We start from the raw sequence: 16,284 nt of genomic DNA, 5'->3' as shown, positions 1-16,284 counted from the left end.
GACTATAAGGATGAGTAAACTCTTAAGGCTATTAGTAATATTTAGAGCTCTTAATTACAGTTTGAGGAGGTAGTTGATACTAAAGAATTTTGTTTATAGTCTAAGGTGCTAGTTAAAATACAAGACTATTACCAGATACCAGACTATGTTTTCTTAGGCTTGACAAATGATGAATGGAGGTTAAAGATAGAAGTGTATTGTATTGATAATTATCTAACCTCAAAAAATGGTAGTGATAAAGGTAAAGGTCTAGATGCAAACATAAATTTTGAGTTAATAAAGAAAACATAAAAACTTCTTGACTCTACTCCTTCTTGGTCTATCCAATATGAGGAAGAAATGATCTATAATCTAGATTATATAGGTGTATTGAAGTTTCTATGTGGGGATAGGGTTGAGTGTGATCTTGAAGATCAAGATGGAGTAGGGGAAGTTGGTGTGGTCTCTCAGTCTAAGACCAATGATAGCCTTAAATCAATAGAGATTGTGAAGGAAACACATTTCTTAGCTTAGGGAGGCATTAAATTAAGGTGGGATGGTGGAGAATGAATGGTCTAGAAATATTGGGCTATCTCTTATTATTTTGGACTCTTTGGATGATAGTATGATCACCCCAGAAAAATATGACAACTAATATAGATAGAGGGAGTAAGCTAGATCAAACAAAGGAGGATTTTTTGGGTTGAAATTTTAGAATCAATCCCCTATGGAAGATGATAATGAGACCCATGAAGAATTTAAGGATATCCAGATATCACCAATAAGAAACTTGGATAACTCTATAGGATGGTCTTAGGGATAGTGGTAGTAACAACATGAATACTAAATTATACTATGAATCTCAATAGGAGGGGGAGGGGCAAGAGGAATTTGGATTACAACACCAGCTAGATGTTGGAGGGAAGGATTATAAGTTAGACCCCTTTATAGATTTAGAAACCCAATGTCAAGGAGAATAAGAAGAGAGGTCCTAAATCAGTCAAGGTTAAACTTGTAGTTGTTGGTAGTGCAATAGACCAGACAAAACTACTAAGATCAAGAAGGGGCTAGACCTCTTCAAGGAGATAATGAAGCTCCTTTTATGGAATGTTATGGGTTGAAATGCCCTTGAAAAAAGACATTTGGTCAAGTGGTGTCTTGATCAAACTCAACCAAATTTGATCTTTTTCCAGGAAACAAAGTTGAGAGGTGATGGTAAATTGTAGTTTGTGAGGAAGTTTGGTAAGTGGGGGTGTCTTTTTTTGGATGTAGATGAGGATTCTAGGGGAATGGGTATTTTATGGAATGATGTTGTGATGAAAGTTGATCTAGTTGACTTGGGCTATAACTAAAAGTTGGTGGAAGTTACCTCATTTTAGCTAAGGATGAAAATTTATGCCATAAATGTTTATAGTTCTTGCAATCAAGCCTTAATAAAACAATTGTGAATTTTATATGTTTGAAAGTAAATAATATCAAAGAGAGATGAATAGTGCTTGGAGTTGATTTCAATGCAATCCTCTGCCGAGCTGAAAAATTGGGTGGGAAAGGGTGAATAAGTCAAAGCCAAAAAGACTCTGTAGATTTTGTTTCTTTAAATGATCTTCATCATGTGATTATGAAAAATAGGGAGTTCACATGGACAATTAGAAGATTGGGGTTTTATAATATAGATGAGAAGCTAAATAGATTTTTTTTGGGGGTGATTAGACTGATACAAATTGGATCTATCAAGTAGAGATCTTGCCCATAATTGTGTCAGACCATTTTCCTCTATGTTTAAGGATTCTTGATGATGCTGCACTACAGTGTGCTCCCTTTTGATTTGAAAAGATGCAGCTTCAAGAAAAGAATTTTATGGATCTCATAAAGGTATGATGGGATACAACCCCAAACTGCTCTAGAAATCTTGCTTTTATCTTCTTCTTTTTAAAGCTCCAACACTTAAAAGGGAAATTAGAAGTATGGAATAAGGAGGTGTTTCAAAATATTTTCGACCAAAATTTTAAATTGGAGTTTGAACTAGAAAATCTAAATGAAAAAAATCAGAAAGGGAGGCCTAGATGATTTTGTTATTAATCAATAGGAGTTCAAATGTGCTTATAATGAGGTATTAAATCATGAAGGGATTTTTTGGAGACAAAAATCTAGAGAATTGTGGCTATGTGAGGGGGACAAATTTTATTTTTTCCATAATTCAGTTAAAGGAAGACATTCTCTAAACAAAATTTTCTCAATTAAGGATCAAGAAGGAAATGTTTTGATTGAGCCTAATTATATTAATGGTGAAGCTATTAGATACTTCTCCTCTATTTTTTTAAAGAAAATTGAGAATTGTAATATAGACAATTCTTTCCTAGAGCTTATTCCAAGGGTTATTTCAAGGGATCAAAATAAATTTCTAATAAATATAATCTCATTAAAAGAGGTTAAACATGCTCTCTTTAGTCTTGGAAGTGACAAGGCCCTGGGGCCTGATGAATTGGCAACATTATTTTTTCAAATGCTTGACATATCATTGGAAAAGATCTTTGTGAGGTGGTGGAAGAATCTAGACAAGGTGGCTTTATTTTCAAGGACTTTAATAATACTTTATTATCTTTGATCCCTAAGAAGGTTCCAATAGAATATTTTGATGATTTCAAGCCGATCACTCTCTACAATACTTTTCATAAGGTGATAGCTAAAGTTATTGCAAACATGTTGGAACAAGTGTTATCTTTAATCATCTCGGTAGAGTAGAGCTATTTCTCTCCAAGTAGATCCATCTATGAAGGAATCATAGTGTTACATGAAGCTATACATTGTACAAGGATGGATAAAGAGGCATGGATGATGATCAAATTAAATATAAAGAAAGCCTATGATAATGTTAATACAAATTTTGTAATGTTTCTTTTAAAGAGATTTGGCTTTGACAATTTGTGGTGTGAATGGGTTACAATTGTATCTTGTCACCTCATTTTTCCATTTTAGTCAATGACAATCCCCCATTTTTTTTGAAATAATAATGAGTTTTAGACATGGTGATCCACTATCCCCTTTATTATTTATTATTTTTGTTGAAGCTCTAGGGAGAGCTATCAAAAGAGAAGGTAGTAATAGATCTTGGAAAGAGATCAAGGTGGCAAGAGGCATAGATTTAGTGACTCGTCTATAATTTGTAGATGGTACTTATTTAATGGGGGAGGCTTTAGTTCAAGGGGCCAGAATTATTAAATCCACCTTGGATGCCTACAATAATTCTTCAAGGTAGTTCATCAACTAGGAAAGCTCAGAGATTTACATTTTTAATACTTCCCTTCCTGTGCAAGAGTACATTTGCAGAATTCTTGGTATGCAGGTGAGCTCTCTCCCTAACAAATATTTGGGGATTATGTTGTTTGGTGGAGCCAATAAAGTCAACCTTTGAAAGGATTTGATTGATAGTTGTGTGAAAAGAATGGAAAGATGAAAAGGTTAGTGGCTTACATATTCAGGATGTATTCTTATGTTATAGTTTGTAATTCATGCTATGAACTATATTTTCTATGAGTTTCTTAAAAATACCAATTAAAGATTTGAGATATGTTGAACAATGAATATGAAAGTTCTTTTGCAATGGAGTGCAAGAGGAAGAAAAAATATCACTAGTAGTGTGGGGCTCTATCTTTAAGACTAAAAATAATGGAGTTGCTAGTCTTTGGAATTGGCATTTAAGAAATGAAGCCTTAGGAGCCAAATTGATGTGGGACATATATGTAAACTTCTCACAGTTATGGGCATGAATCCTAAAAGATAAATACTTGGATTCGGTGGATGATAATAGATTTTTTTATTCTTCATGACCCCCCTAAAGGATCTACAATATGGAATTTTACTCTTGAATGCAGGCCCGTAGTGAGCAATCACCTTACATGGTAGATTGGGGATGGTTGTGATGCCTCTTTTTGGGATGATTATTGGAATGGATGGCCGAATATCTCTAAGAGAAACAATATTCAAAATATAATGCTAAGCAAGAAAAATATTTGGGGCAATATGGTGATAGACTACTTGGAGTTGTGCTCTTATCCTATGGGGAAACAATGGTGTTGGAGGGTGTGTCTTCTATTGGCCTCAACGAGGATCTTTGAGAGATGATGGTGGAAACTATTGCTGAGAGATCAATGTCCTTATCTAAGGAGAAAGATAAAGTAATTTGGCATGCTGATAAAAGTGGAAATTATTGTGTTGAATAGGGGCATCAATTGCTTGCAAAGGAAGATGTTAATGACCATTGTCCATGTAGATTGTGTTGGGATAAGGAATGTGTTGGTTTTTTATAATACCAAGCAACAAAATACTTGATACCAAGATGATGAAGATCAAAATAACCCGAGGATTAGCTACTTCCTATGATCAGCTAGATAGTCTTCAAATCTGAACCCAACTTCAACAAGACCATAAATAAATTCTACTCTTTTGGTTCTACAAAACCAAGGTGAGTGCACTTGAGGGATAGAAGATCAAAGCTTGATACTCTCTTCAAATTTCATTCATTCAATGACCATTAATTACAATATTTATCCCCTACAATAGATTGGTCATAATTCTTCTTAGATTTACAAGTAATTATGGGTAGCAACAACTATCTAAAATACAGAGATTAAATGCAAACAAATATTGACCAACTATGATATTCTTCATACATTTAAAGTAAAATTAAATTTGATTTTAGGATTTTGCTTGATGCGTATCCATAGTATCTTCATATGCTAACTGGAAGAATTGATCAGTGCCTCATCCATTGGGATTTAGAGTCTACCCAACTATTCTGACCTAATCGATTGCATTACAATCAATATTATCAACAATTCTCTCTAGAACTCATTCTTACACAAATCCTTCTTACTGCCTAGAGATCCTATCATATTCACCAAAGCATTTACTTAATCCATTGAATTAAAAGCAATAGTGAATTGATATACAACCTATCCTAGTTGCATTCAATTGAGAAAGGATTTGCCCATACATCCTCAAAATAACCAGACAGTAAAATGGAGACAAGATTAAGAGATAAAATATATGGTGGTGATTAATCTTGGTATTAATTCTCTTTGAAAATTATATAACATTGAAATAGTACTCAAAACACTTAAGACCAGACAATATGATCCTTCAAAACTAATGTATCTTCAAATTTGTAGAGAAAATACATCATAAAAGTTGCATCAAGAACTGAACCAAATAAAACTAGATAAATTAAAAGTTATACAATGGTTTAGACCTTTTCTCTAGCTTTGGAATCTCACTTATATAGTGTGAGATGCAAAAAGCTTCAGGCCCAAAGAGTACTGACAATTGTCCTTAAGACAGAAAGATACTTACAAAAGTTGCTATCATAAAAGAAAAAAATTAGTGCAACATAATGTTTTTCATCATGAATATTCTTCTATGGGATCACTTCGGTTGCACTTCTTTGTTGCTAAGGAGTTCATGATTGACTATGTTGTCGTTGTCATTCCTTAGAGGGCATAATCAATGGACTCACTTGTGATGGACCTGGCTCTAATGTTTTTAGACTTAATTCAACTCGAGGTTCTCCATCTACATCATCATGCATTGACAAATTGACAGTTAAATTTGATTGTCCTATTGCCAAGTCATTAGTTTGAACACCTGTATTTGTCTCTGTAGTTGTTGTGTTCCTTTGTATTCTTCTACTTTTATTGATGTGTTAATTATTTGCAATTAATCTAGTTCCATTTCATCATCATCAATTTCATCAAGCTCCAACTACTTTGCATGAAAAAAAATCTGCCATCCACTTGTTAAAAAGTGTATCATCTGGCCAATTAAAATTCAAAATCCCATGCTATTTCTTCATTACATATTCTCCTAATTTATCAATTTCAATAAAGTCCTCTCTTAATGAATGATAAAATATTTGCACTTTTACAACTTCTTTAGTTGTATTTGCCTACCATGCATTTCCCTTCTCATTTATGACCCTATTCATCCTAAGGCATAATAGGTCATCCAATTCCTGGCCCCATTCCTCTTTGTTGTTCAACTTATCATTTTTATCTAGGACATGTGGGAAGAGTTCAAAGTTTCTACTCTTATATTTGTCAATATAATTTATGATTCTCCTTTGTAATGCAATTATTTTATCATCAAACTCAAAGAGATCATTAGTCAAGTCATAAGCTTTTTCTATATACTCACAGGATAAACTGATGACTGAAAAACATAGCAAGGTGACATATTTGTCCCTTCTATTCCATTTATTGATAATTGGCTTTAGGACATCATCACTTCCTTTCAGCTCATCCCATATGTTTATTATTTTATCCAATTTCTCATATAATGTTGGCCAACCAATTTTATCAACCAAATACACAATAGCTTTCCTTAATCAACCCTCATATTGGATATCTAATTCCACATGCAATGCCCACAATTTACTCTTTTCTTCTTCAAAATCCTCTACAGTATAATACTAAGGTCTCTATGTTGTGTTTGGAATTTCTATAAGAGAAGTGGATTTAAAAGGCTCAACTGGTGGATGAGGATAAGTGATTCTTGGCCTGTTGGACTATCCTTGGTGCCCCAACAACTTATTCTCAAGTTCTATCCTCTTTTGTACTTCTTTATTATAAGCAGCCATAACTTTTTCATATTTTTCCTGCAACTCTAATCTTTCTCTTTTCTCCCTCAAGGTTGTAGCTAGGGTGAGGTTGGTTGTTCCAACATTTAGCTCTGTAGCCTCTTCACTTGGAGTATCCTCAGCCCTTTTTACAATTAAAATTCCAATCAAATTGGTATCATTAGGCTAAGAGGAGCTAGCTGTGGATCCCTTCCTCATTGACTAGATCACTAATGCAACATGATCTTCACTAAACTTGGCACCTTTCAGCTCTTTTTTCACCTTTTCATTTGCATTTAATTTCTTGGTAATCGAATTAAAAACCATTGCATCAACAATGTCCCAATTTGGCAGAAGCACGACCTTGGATGATTTTATCATTTTTCTTCCCTCTTCAAGGGTCAAGCTCTTAAACTCTTGCATCATTTCCTCTTTTATTTGATTTTGTAGAGCTACCTCTTCCATCTCAGGATGCTCTGTTTTCATCTTATTACATCTTTCTTCAAACAATTCAATATTGGTCCTCCATGCAAATTGATAAAAAGCCCATGATTTAATAAACCTGTCATCCAAAATAAATTAATGACTAGCTTTTTCTACAACACGGTCCAACTCCCTTCCTATGTAATCAACAATAGTTAATTCAAGGCTTGGCATGGGAGGTTCCTGAGGATTCCCTTCTTCTAGTTCTATAACAGTAATAAAGACTCCCCCTTGGGATCCCAATTGCTCCATTTGCTCCTTAGTGAGCTATTCATCTCCTATATGCAATGGGGACTAAGTGGGTGAGTACTCCTCTATTTGGGGCATGCGTTTTTCTTCCATCTTCTGCCTCTTAGACATTGGCACATCAGGCCTCTTGTCCATAACAGTACTAGTTGACCTAACTATCTGTTTCCCTTTGTCAATTGTAGGCCTCTTATTCTGAATAATATTCTAGCTAGGTCTTCTTTGAATAACTAGCTGCTCTGATCCTATTGTAGGGGGAAAAGAAAATTTTCTCATGACCTCTTGGGCCTTATCAGGATAAGAATTAATAAAGAATAATTTATTTTCGTTCATAGCTTCCATAATCTCAGGAAAAGTAATCATCAATTTATTTATTTTATCTGCCTCTATCTTGGCATCCTTTAGAGGCTTATAGTCTTTATCAAAATAATTAATAAATTCTAGAACCGCAGAATAAACTCTTCACTTCTCCTTCTTGATCTCTTGCTCTTGAAGAGATAATTAATTTATTATTATGTCTTCAGGGAAGTAGGGTTGATGATACTTGGCACCATTTTAACCATCCATCTGAAAATATCAAAAAATCTTTCACTGTCATTGAAATACTCATGGGAGACAACCATTTTATACTGATCTAAAAATTTATACAAAAACAACCAACCACCCTTGGTGATAATGAACTAGTGAGCAACTGTGCAAGATGGGAAAATTGAGGCCCTAGACCAACTAGTCAATTGTGCTTCCTCTAATCCACCTATCTACCATAACATTTCAGCTATTCCCACCTTTAGAGGTATTTGTTAAGGAAGTACACGAGGAGTCCCTTGGAATCCATAAACTCTAAAAATTGTAGACATAGGGTAGGGTATGATATCTGCCCAATTGTGGGACACCTTAAAACCAGCAGGGTTGTCCATAGACCTAATAAAATCCAGCAACGCCTTAGGTATTCCAGGATTGTCCCTTAATATAAGGCTCCTCAACCTAGATGCGAAGTATCTATTAAATCTCACAAAGTTGGCCTCTTCTACATCCTAGGTCATATTTGCACTCCATAATTGGACTGGCAGAGCTTCTCCCTCATACTCTCTATTTAATACCATTTATTTTTCAAAGTAAGTAACCCCTTTAAACAAGAACATATGCATCAACAATGAATAATGGCCAAATGTTTTCTTAACTTTGCTATTTGCAATTCCAATCAGTCCTATGTGAATTTCCTCTGCTAAATAAGATGCAAAATCAAAGATGATATCCACACCAAAAGAAGAGATGTGCGTCATCATATACATGAACTTTATTGGCATAAAATCTTGTTCATCTTTGCCAAAAACCCTACATAAAGTCATGTAAATATCAATGGCCCTAGTATTGAAAACATGCTTCTTAAAAGGCTCTTTAGTTGATGTTGTAGCAAAGGTCAAGTTTCCAATTATAGCCAAGTGTCCTCTCAATGTACCTTGTTTGACTTGATCCTTTCAAGATAAATATTCTTTTTCCAATCCCTAAAAGTCAATAATCTCATGGTAGTCTATGGTTAGCTCCAACCCAAAATCTCTTGAATCTCTTCTGCAGTATTTTTATTAGACACTTCCCATCTACTCTCCTCACTATCCTAGCTACTAGGTCATACTTTAGGGCTATAACTATGAGAAGGTCTGAATCCATGAAAACCCCAGGGACTACTAGCTTTCGTAAATCAAAGTTCCAAATATTCCCTTGGGAAGCAAACAATTTCCTCTCTTAGAACCATTTCTTGAACAATTAGAGCCCTATTTTAGAGGTAATGGCATCCGTAGTCCAATTCCCCTTATCATATAGACCATCAAAAATTTGGAGCCTAGGGTTTATAGGAATTGATTTTCTCATTTGGGCTAATTCATTCATGGATTCACTCAATTGTTCAAGAAAATCATCATGTATATTCCTACTAGCATACTCTATTTTTCCTGAAAAACCCTTCTTTGGAGGCATTTTTGCTAATAATTAAGCGAAAACAAAATTCCTTGAATGATATACGGATTGAGATACTTACTTGGCTCTCTGTTGTCTTCTTTCTGAATTCTACAGTGAATCGTTGGTATAGAAAATTCTTCACTATTTAACCAAACAAGGAAAATAGCTCTTCAACAAGTTCTTGGCTCTCAAAACATCAAAAAATCATTTGCAATGAAGAAAATCTCTACTGCCTACACTATTTTGCTAGTTTTACTTCACACAGGGAGTTTTAACTCTCATAAATGGATCATAGAGAAATAGAGTGTCACCATCTTTCAATTTTGAAAACAAGCTATCGATTTTTGGAAAATTTGATGATTAAGGAATAAAATCTTTAATGATTCGGCTTCAACCTTCCAAGTTGGTGGTCAATCCAATTGAATCCTTCCACATCAGCTTCTTCTTTCACCACTGGTGACTTACATTAGACCACTTGTGTCTATGGACATGTGTCATGCTCTCACTATGTTGCCAAGGGTAAAAAATGAGCAACTCTCGTTGTTGACATAGTGACCATCATTGATGATCCTTGCATCAGGCACTAGAAATCAAATGAAAAATTCATTATAAATAGAGTGAGCCCATGGTATTTCCTTTTGGTCACTATGTCACCAAGGATAAAGTTCATGCAACTTTCCATGGTGATAAAGCGACCACTGTTGATCTTGGGAAGATTTGATGGTGTGGATGAACATTACATTTCCTTCAATGTGAATCTCCTAGGTTATCTGACATCCTAATAGCCTAACAAGTAGTTAATGATATGGAAATTTATGACATCATCTTTAGGGGTTGGTCCTGCCACAAATCCACGTGGCGGGAGGTCGCTATGTCACCAAGAATAAAAATTTTACGATTTCCCATGGCATCAAAGAGACCACCGTTGATTATGATAGAATCTAATGTGTGGACTTCATGCTTTAAATCTTATTCCTTTATTGATTGGGTCCCACGGGCTTGGTCACTATGTTTCTAGCGATAAGTAACATGTGATTTCTTATGGCAACAAAGTGACAACCCTTGATCTTGAGAAGATCAAGGGTTATTGTTACTTGATTCACTTTTTTCAAATAAAAACATAAAACTCGTAGAAAATTAAAATGGAAAATTAGGTTAAGGAATCATTTTGGAGACTTAGAAAACATTAAGCAATATAATAATTTTTTTAAAAGGTACCTGGGAAGTAATAAAAGGGTATTTTAAAAGATTTTCTGACACACTCTCTTTTTGAAAAGGCATACTATGCAAATGTATACCAAAGGCTTTCTAGGGAAACACTTAGTGAAACATAAATTAGGGTTATTCTAGGGTTAACAAAAATTAAAAACACCAAACCCTAATTCTCACCAAAGGAACCTCGAACATTCACTTAGAGATATATTCAGATAAACCTGAAGTGAAAATAAGACCAACAAAATGTCTACAAAAAGCTAGTGATTTTGTATGGTTAGCAATTCAAAGAAAGCTTTTTTAATAGGTGAAAGAAGAAAGAAGTATGGTTTTGTTGGTCTGACTATGTGTATGTTGTGTAGGAATGTGGTGGAGGAGATGGATCATCTTTTAGTCCAATGTGAATTGGCTCAGAAGTGTTGGAATATGATTAGGATGAAACTAAATCTTATTGGTCCCTTGCATAATTCATTGATGGATATATTTAAGGGATAACTAGTTTATAATCAGAAATCAACTCTATCTAAATTATGGATAATTTTTCCATCTCTAATAATATAGGAGATATGGGAGGAATGCAATAGGCAATTTTTCTAGGATTCTTCAGAGATAGAAGAGAGGATTTTCATAGGATCAATTCATCCATTGAGGAAGTAATGAGCTATGTCATGAATAACATGATTTCTAATACTATATTTTCCTCCTAGGATAGTCAAGTTCATAAACAATGGTTGAGGATCAAGATAAGGTATAAAAATGATGGGAGCATACCCCTAAAACAAAAAAACTTGCTGGGATGATGTGATTTGGCTCCCACTCGAACTAGGTTAGATAAAGATAAACTTTGATGGTTCTTCTAAAGAAGATTCAGGGGTTTCATATGTTGGGGCTATAGTTAGAGATTCCAAGGGTGAATTAATGACAATGATAGCTAAAAGGATACATGATAGGTCTAATAATCAAGAAAAGGCACATACAACCTTTTTAGCAGTGAGATTAGGGAGTATGATGGGTATGGATAATGTGCACATTGTAGGGTATTGAAAATTAATTGGAGGCACTGAAAATGGGCCATTTGTAGACTTGGTATATTCAAATCATCATGAGTGAGGTAGTTTACACAAGCATGGATAGCTTGTTTGGTAATATTTAATGACTCATAATTATTTATAGGGAACATCAAATATGTTTCAAATTACAAGGTTGTAAACAGTGAGAAGGCATTATGCGAAGTAAGGTGTTATGTTTCACTGAGTAGTTTGTTTATGGTTGGATCAATGAAGGAAACATTCAATGTTGATTCAAACAAACAACTTAAATCCTTCAAAGGACTCACCAGCAAGGAGAGGGTTGAAGGACTATTGGAGAGAAAAAATAGAGGAGATGATTGGAACAATGATTATTGTTGTGGGTTTGGATACCTAGGAGAGGAAGATCAAATGCAAGTCAAACCCTGACATCATCTTTGTATTTGTGACTTGGAGTTTGGAAATTAGGGAAAGCACATTTGAAGTGGTTAGGAATACTAGAGCTCTATTTGAAGATGATATGTTGGGTGAGCTCAATCACATTCTATAATGGGCCACTCTTGGGGATGGAGCAATTTTAAGTGAATATTTTGAGGATGATGACAAGGAATAATGCTTTAGGACAGTTCTATTTATGTGGTATTGGAGAGAAAAAGCGGAGAAACCACTTATGTATAGGAATCCAACAAAGGGATGACAAAGGGTGAAGAGGCAGGAAAGGCTTGATCAAGACGTGGCTTTAGCCCTAAATGTGCCTCATGGGAGGCAAAATCGATGTGGTAGAGGTGTTGATAGGAATGTGAAGCATAATTGAGGAGTGGGGGGAGAAGTTTTTTTGGGTATAACAAAATTTTTGTTGGTATGTAACAAATTTTTGATGATGATAGGTAGCACTTGTGGTTTTGGCTGAATGGCTTTTGGCATCTTACCCATGCATCGCTAGAATGATGAAGAACTTGGGGGAGGTGGCCAAGAATATGAAACAAACACTTTTTTTGATGGAGATCCCATAAGTGAATAACGATTAATTGGATGAATGGGCATGAAGCCTTGTTAAATTTGGCATACAAAATGTAATGGTATTTTGTATTCATGTTCATGCACGGTTTTGAAAGCATGTAAATGATAGTAGGTTCAGGTGTATGTGTCCTAAAAGTTGACAACCCTGTAGCAAGAGGAATACATATGAAGCTAGTCTAATATAGTTGTAGAAAATGGTGATGGAGTAGTATGATAGATAGATAGAATTTTGCATGTATATGGACTTGAATGTAAAAGTTGATGTACTTTCTTTTAGGAATTAATAAAATTACATATTACCGATTGAAAAAAAAATTAAAATATACCACCTCCCTCTTTAACAATGGAAAAAAAAATTGTTTTTATTAATTTATTCAAATGATTTGTGTCGATTGTTAGATGGTGCAAGAAAAATAAATGATTAGAAAAGAAGAAAGGGAAAATGCCACAAGGAAAAAATAAAACTTTTGGTTGGTGGAGATGAATGGTTGAGATTTTCATTGGTCTTGTATCCTTACACATCATTCATTGTTCAAGCCAAAGTCTTCCTTTTAAATAAGAACACGTTCAATGTAAATATGGGAGGAGTTTTTGTTGTTGTGGTTATGGACTTGAATAAAACTATTTATTTATATTAGAAGTATAGATTTTTATTTGGAAGAGGTATTAGAATTTTAGGGTTTGGTATTATGATTGGAGTATTAGTAATAAATATAGCTAATTCCATGTATCTCCAGATTCTAAATCATGCATCAGATTTTGATAGTTTTTTCTTTCTATTAAACTCAATTGCTTATACCTATTGTTTTGTCTTTAGGGTAGTAATGACAAATATGGTGGGATTTGTTATGCACACGAAAGTCAAAGAGTGATCATTTCAAGGTATTACTCACTACCTACTTTTAAGACACCACAACATCCATGGACTCCAACCACCTCAAATATATTCCTTTAAGAACTAACACATTTTCCTTTAACAACAATTTGGACCATTAATTATGCACAAATATCCTAGTATTCATGCACCAAAGACATTAATAAAGTCTCACAATTTCTCCAATTAAAGTCTACAAATATTAAATACACAAGGAATAAGTGAGAAACTATTGGTAAATTTGAAATTAATTGATGGGATTTTAATTATAATTTTGGTGGTTTCCTTAAAGTCATTAATTGGGTCGTTGTGTAAGCAAGGAGTGCTAGTAATTCTTGGTTCGGTTGTGTAAGAATTCAACAACCTTTGGAACATGGGTAGTAGTTGCACCCCTTCGCCTAGATTTTATATTTGAACATTAATTAATAGAGGCTAATAAAGTAGAAAGATTTCTCTCAATATTAGAATTCAATAGTTCTAATGTTTGAATTTTGTTAGTTATTATTATATTGTCTAAGATGCTTGATAAACTAATGAAATCATTTTTGTTCTGATTACTATGCTTGATAAACTATTACTAAAAAATAATACATTTAAAAACATCAATTATTATAGATTTCAACCATAAGGTTTAGAAAATAATGTTATCTAAGCTTTCTATTGGACTTTATCCCTTATATTTGACGTAAAGAGGCCTTCATCCTCAGGAATAGATGTTTAATAAGCTACATAGAGTGTTTGGACCTCAAGTCATCGATCTATGGGAAGATCATGGTGTCTCTAAAATATTATAACAATTTTTTAGGAAAAATAAGAGTTGGTTGGTTTACGTCTAAAACTAATGATATCAAACAAGAGTCTTGTTTTTTCCCATAGAGACAATGATTTGGAAAGAAAGAAAAAGGTACTATTGGGTGTACAATATTTATATAAAGATGATGTGAAAAATTATCTATCAAATTGAATATTTAGTCTTTTCCTTGCTCATATCATGCTCTAAATTTTTTATTTGTAAGGCCTCCTTCTTGTGTCTTTGGTCTCTCGATCACTCTCAGGGAGGTCATCCTCTCTAGCTCCTATTAATTAATTATTTATTGCATTTTATGGATGATGAAAGACTATCTCATCCAAAAATAATGAATGCAGACATAAGGTCTATCCAAAACATGGTATATGGCCAACCTAGGGTTCTAGATGATGTGGAATTTATGCACACTTTTATAATGAGAAACATTGACAAATCTAGAGGTAAGGACCTTGGTATGCCCCTTGTTGTTGAACCTAATTAAAAATGGTGTTGCACTATAAACAAAAAAGGGTTCAAGGCATTTTTATTTTCTTGGTGGCTCGAGATGTTGTCAAGTTACCCTCACATGTTTTTATGAATGATTGGATGCATCAAGTATGGACCATCAAATTAGGGTTTTAGTATGAAGCCAATAATCACAAAGAGAATTAGTTAAATTAAAATTTTCACCATTGGCTCTTACATATTTAAGGTTATTTAATGGTTGACTAAGGCTAGAAGGGATGAAGTGATTTCCCTCTCAAGCCTTAGATGAGTTACAATAAAAAAAATGTATAGTCCTATCCTTGGAATTTGATCCCTAAAGATATTAACTCTATTCACAGGGATATCAAGATGGAAGAAATTGTATCTATTTACCACATATGGATGTAATATTTCTTCATTATATCTTCCCTTACATTAATCTCTATAAATCTTTGGTTATTAAAATAAATCACAAACTCTCTCTTTCCTTGTCAAAATTTTGGGTGGACTCAATTCATGATTTCTGTTTAATAAATAGAACCATTAAAGGAGAATTATCCTAGTTTGAAACATATATTTAACCCTAATAGTCATTTTGGTTTCAATAAGAAAATTGTCTCTTAGTCCGGTTTTATAAGAATAACCTATCCAAATGTTTGCCTCTTAACTTTCGCCTCTTGAACTTTGTGAAGAAATTTCCTAAGATTCCACCCTCTATCCCTAATTTTAAAAAATATACAATGTAAGCTGGGATTTCAACTATCTAGGTAAACATCTTGACCCTCACCTTACGTTTACATATTATGTGACCACTAGTTCTAAGGAGGATATCCATAAGGATGTCGTAATTGGTAATCATAAGAGTATTAAAGAGAATCTCAAACAAACATATTTCCATGAGAAGAAAAAAAGGATCTCCTATGATTATATTAATAGAGGAAAATCCTCTATTATTGATCCTTCCCCTCATAAACACATCAATGCCTAAAAATGCATGAAAAAATAGAGAATTCATTGTTAAATGTTTTTGGATAATTAAGGGATTTTATTTTCCATCTATCCAAACATATTTTTTTCTACCTAGGGGGACTATCAAACACCTCCACCCCCTACCTCATGCAGATGAAGGTGATTTGTGCCAAGTTGATTTCTTATATTTCCAGTAAATTGGTTGGATCCCTTGTAGGAGATAGTAATGAAGCCCTTGATGTTATAAATGAGGAAGGTCTTTCCCATTTTAATTTTGGTGATAGAGAATCCCTTGAGGCTATTAGAGATTCTTATCACTCATATGTTAATGATTGTTTATTTAACTTCTCCTTTATTTTCATTCTTGACTATCCCTCCTCACAAGTCAAAGCCCCTAGTTTGTTAACACTAGATGTTTTCAAAATAGATTTAATGCTCTTCTTCATAGTTAAGGATAAGCCCTTGATGGTTCCCTTGAACTTTTGAATCTGGATCACTTGCTAGTTATCCCTCAAAGGTAGGAAAAATAGAAAGAAGACCAAATCCAAAAAAGATACCCCCAAAATAAAGATAAATCCAAAGTCTCTGGCATCAATAGACATCCTTTGAAAGTTGAACAAATTGTTTTGGGTGG

The sequence above is a fragment of the Cupressus sempervirens genome, chromosome 6, assembly GCF_028749045.1.
Source record: "Cupressus sempervirens isolate cs-2001-9-10 chromosome 6, ASM2874904v1, whole genome shotgun sequence".
Lineage (NCBI taxonomy): Eukaryota > Viridiplantae > Streptophyta > Pinopsida > Cupressales > Cupressaceae > Cupressus > Cupressus sempervirens.
Note: the sequence above shows the minus strand (reverse complement) of the source record.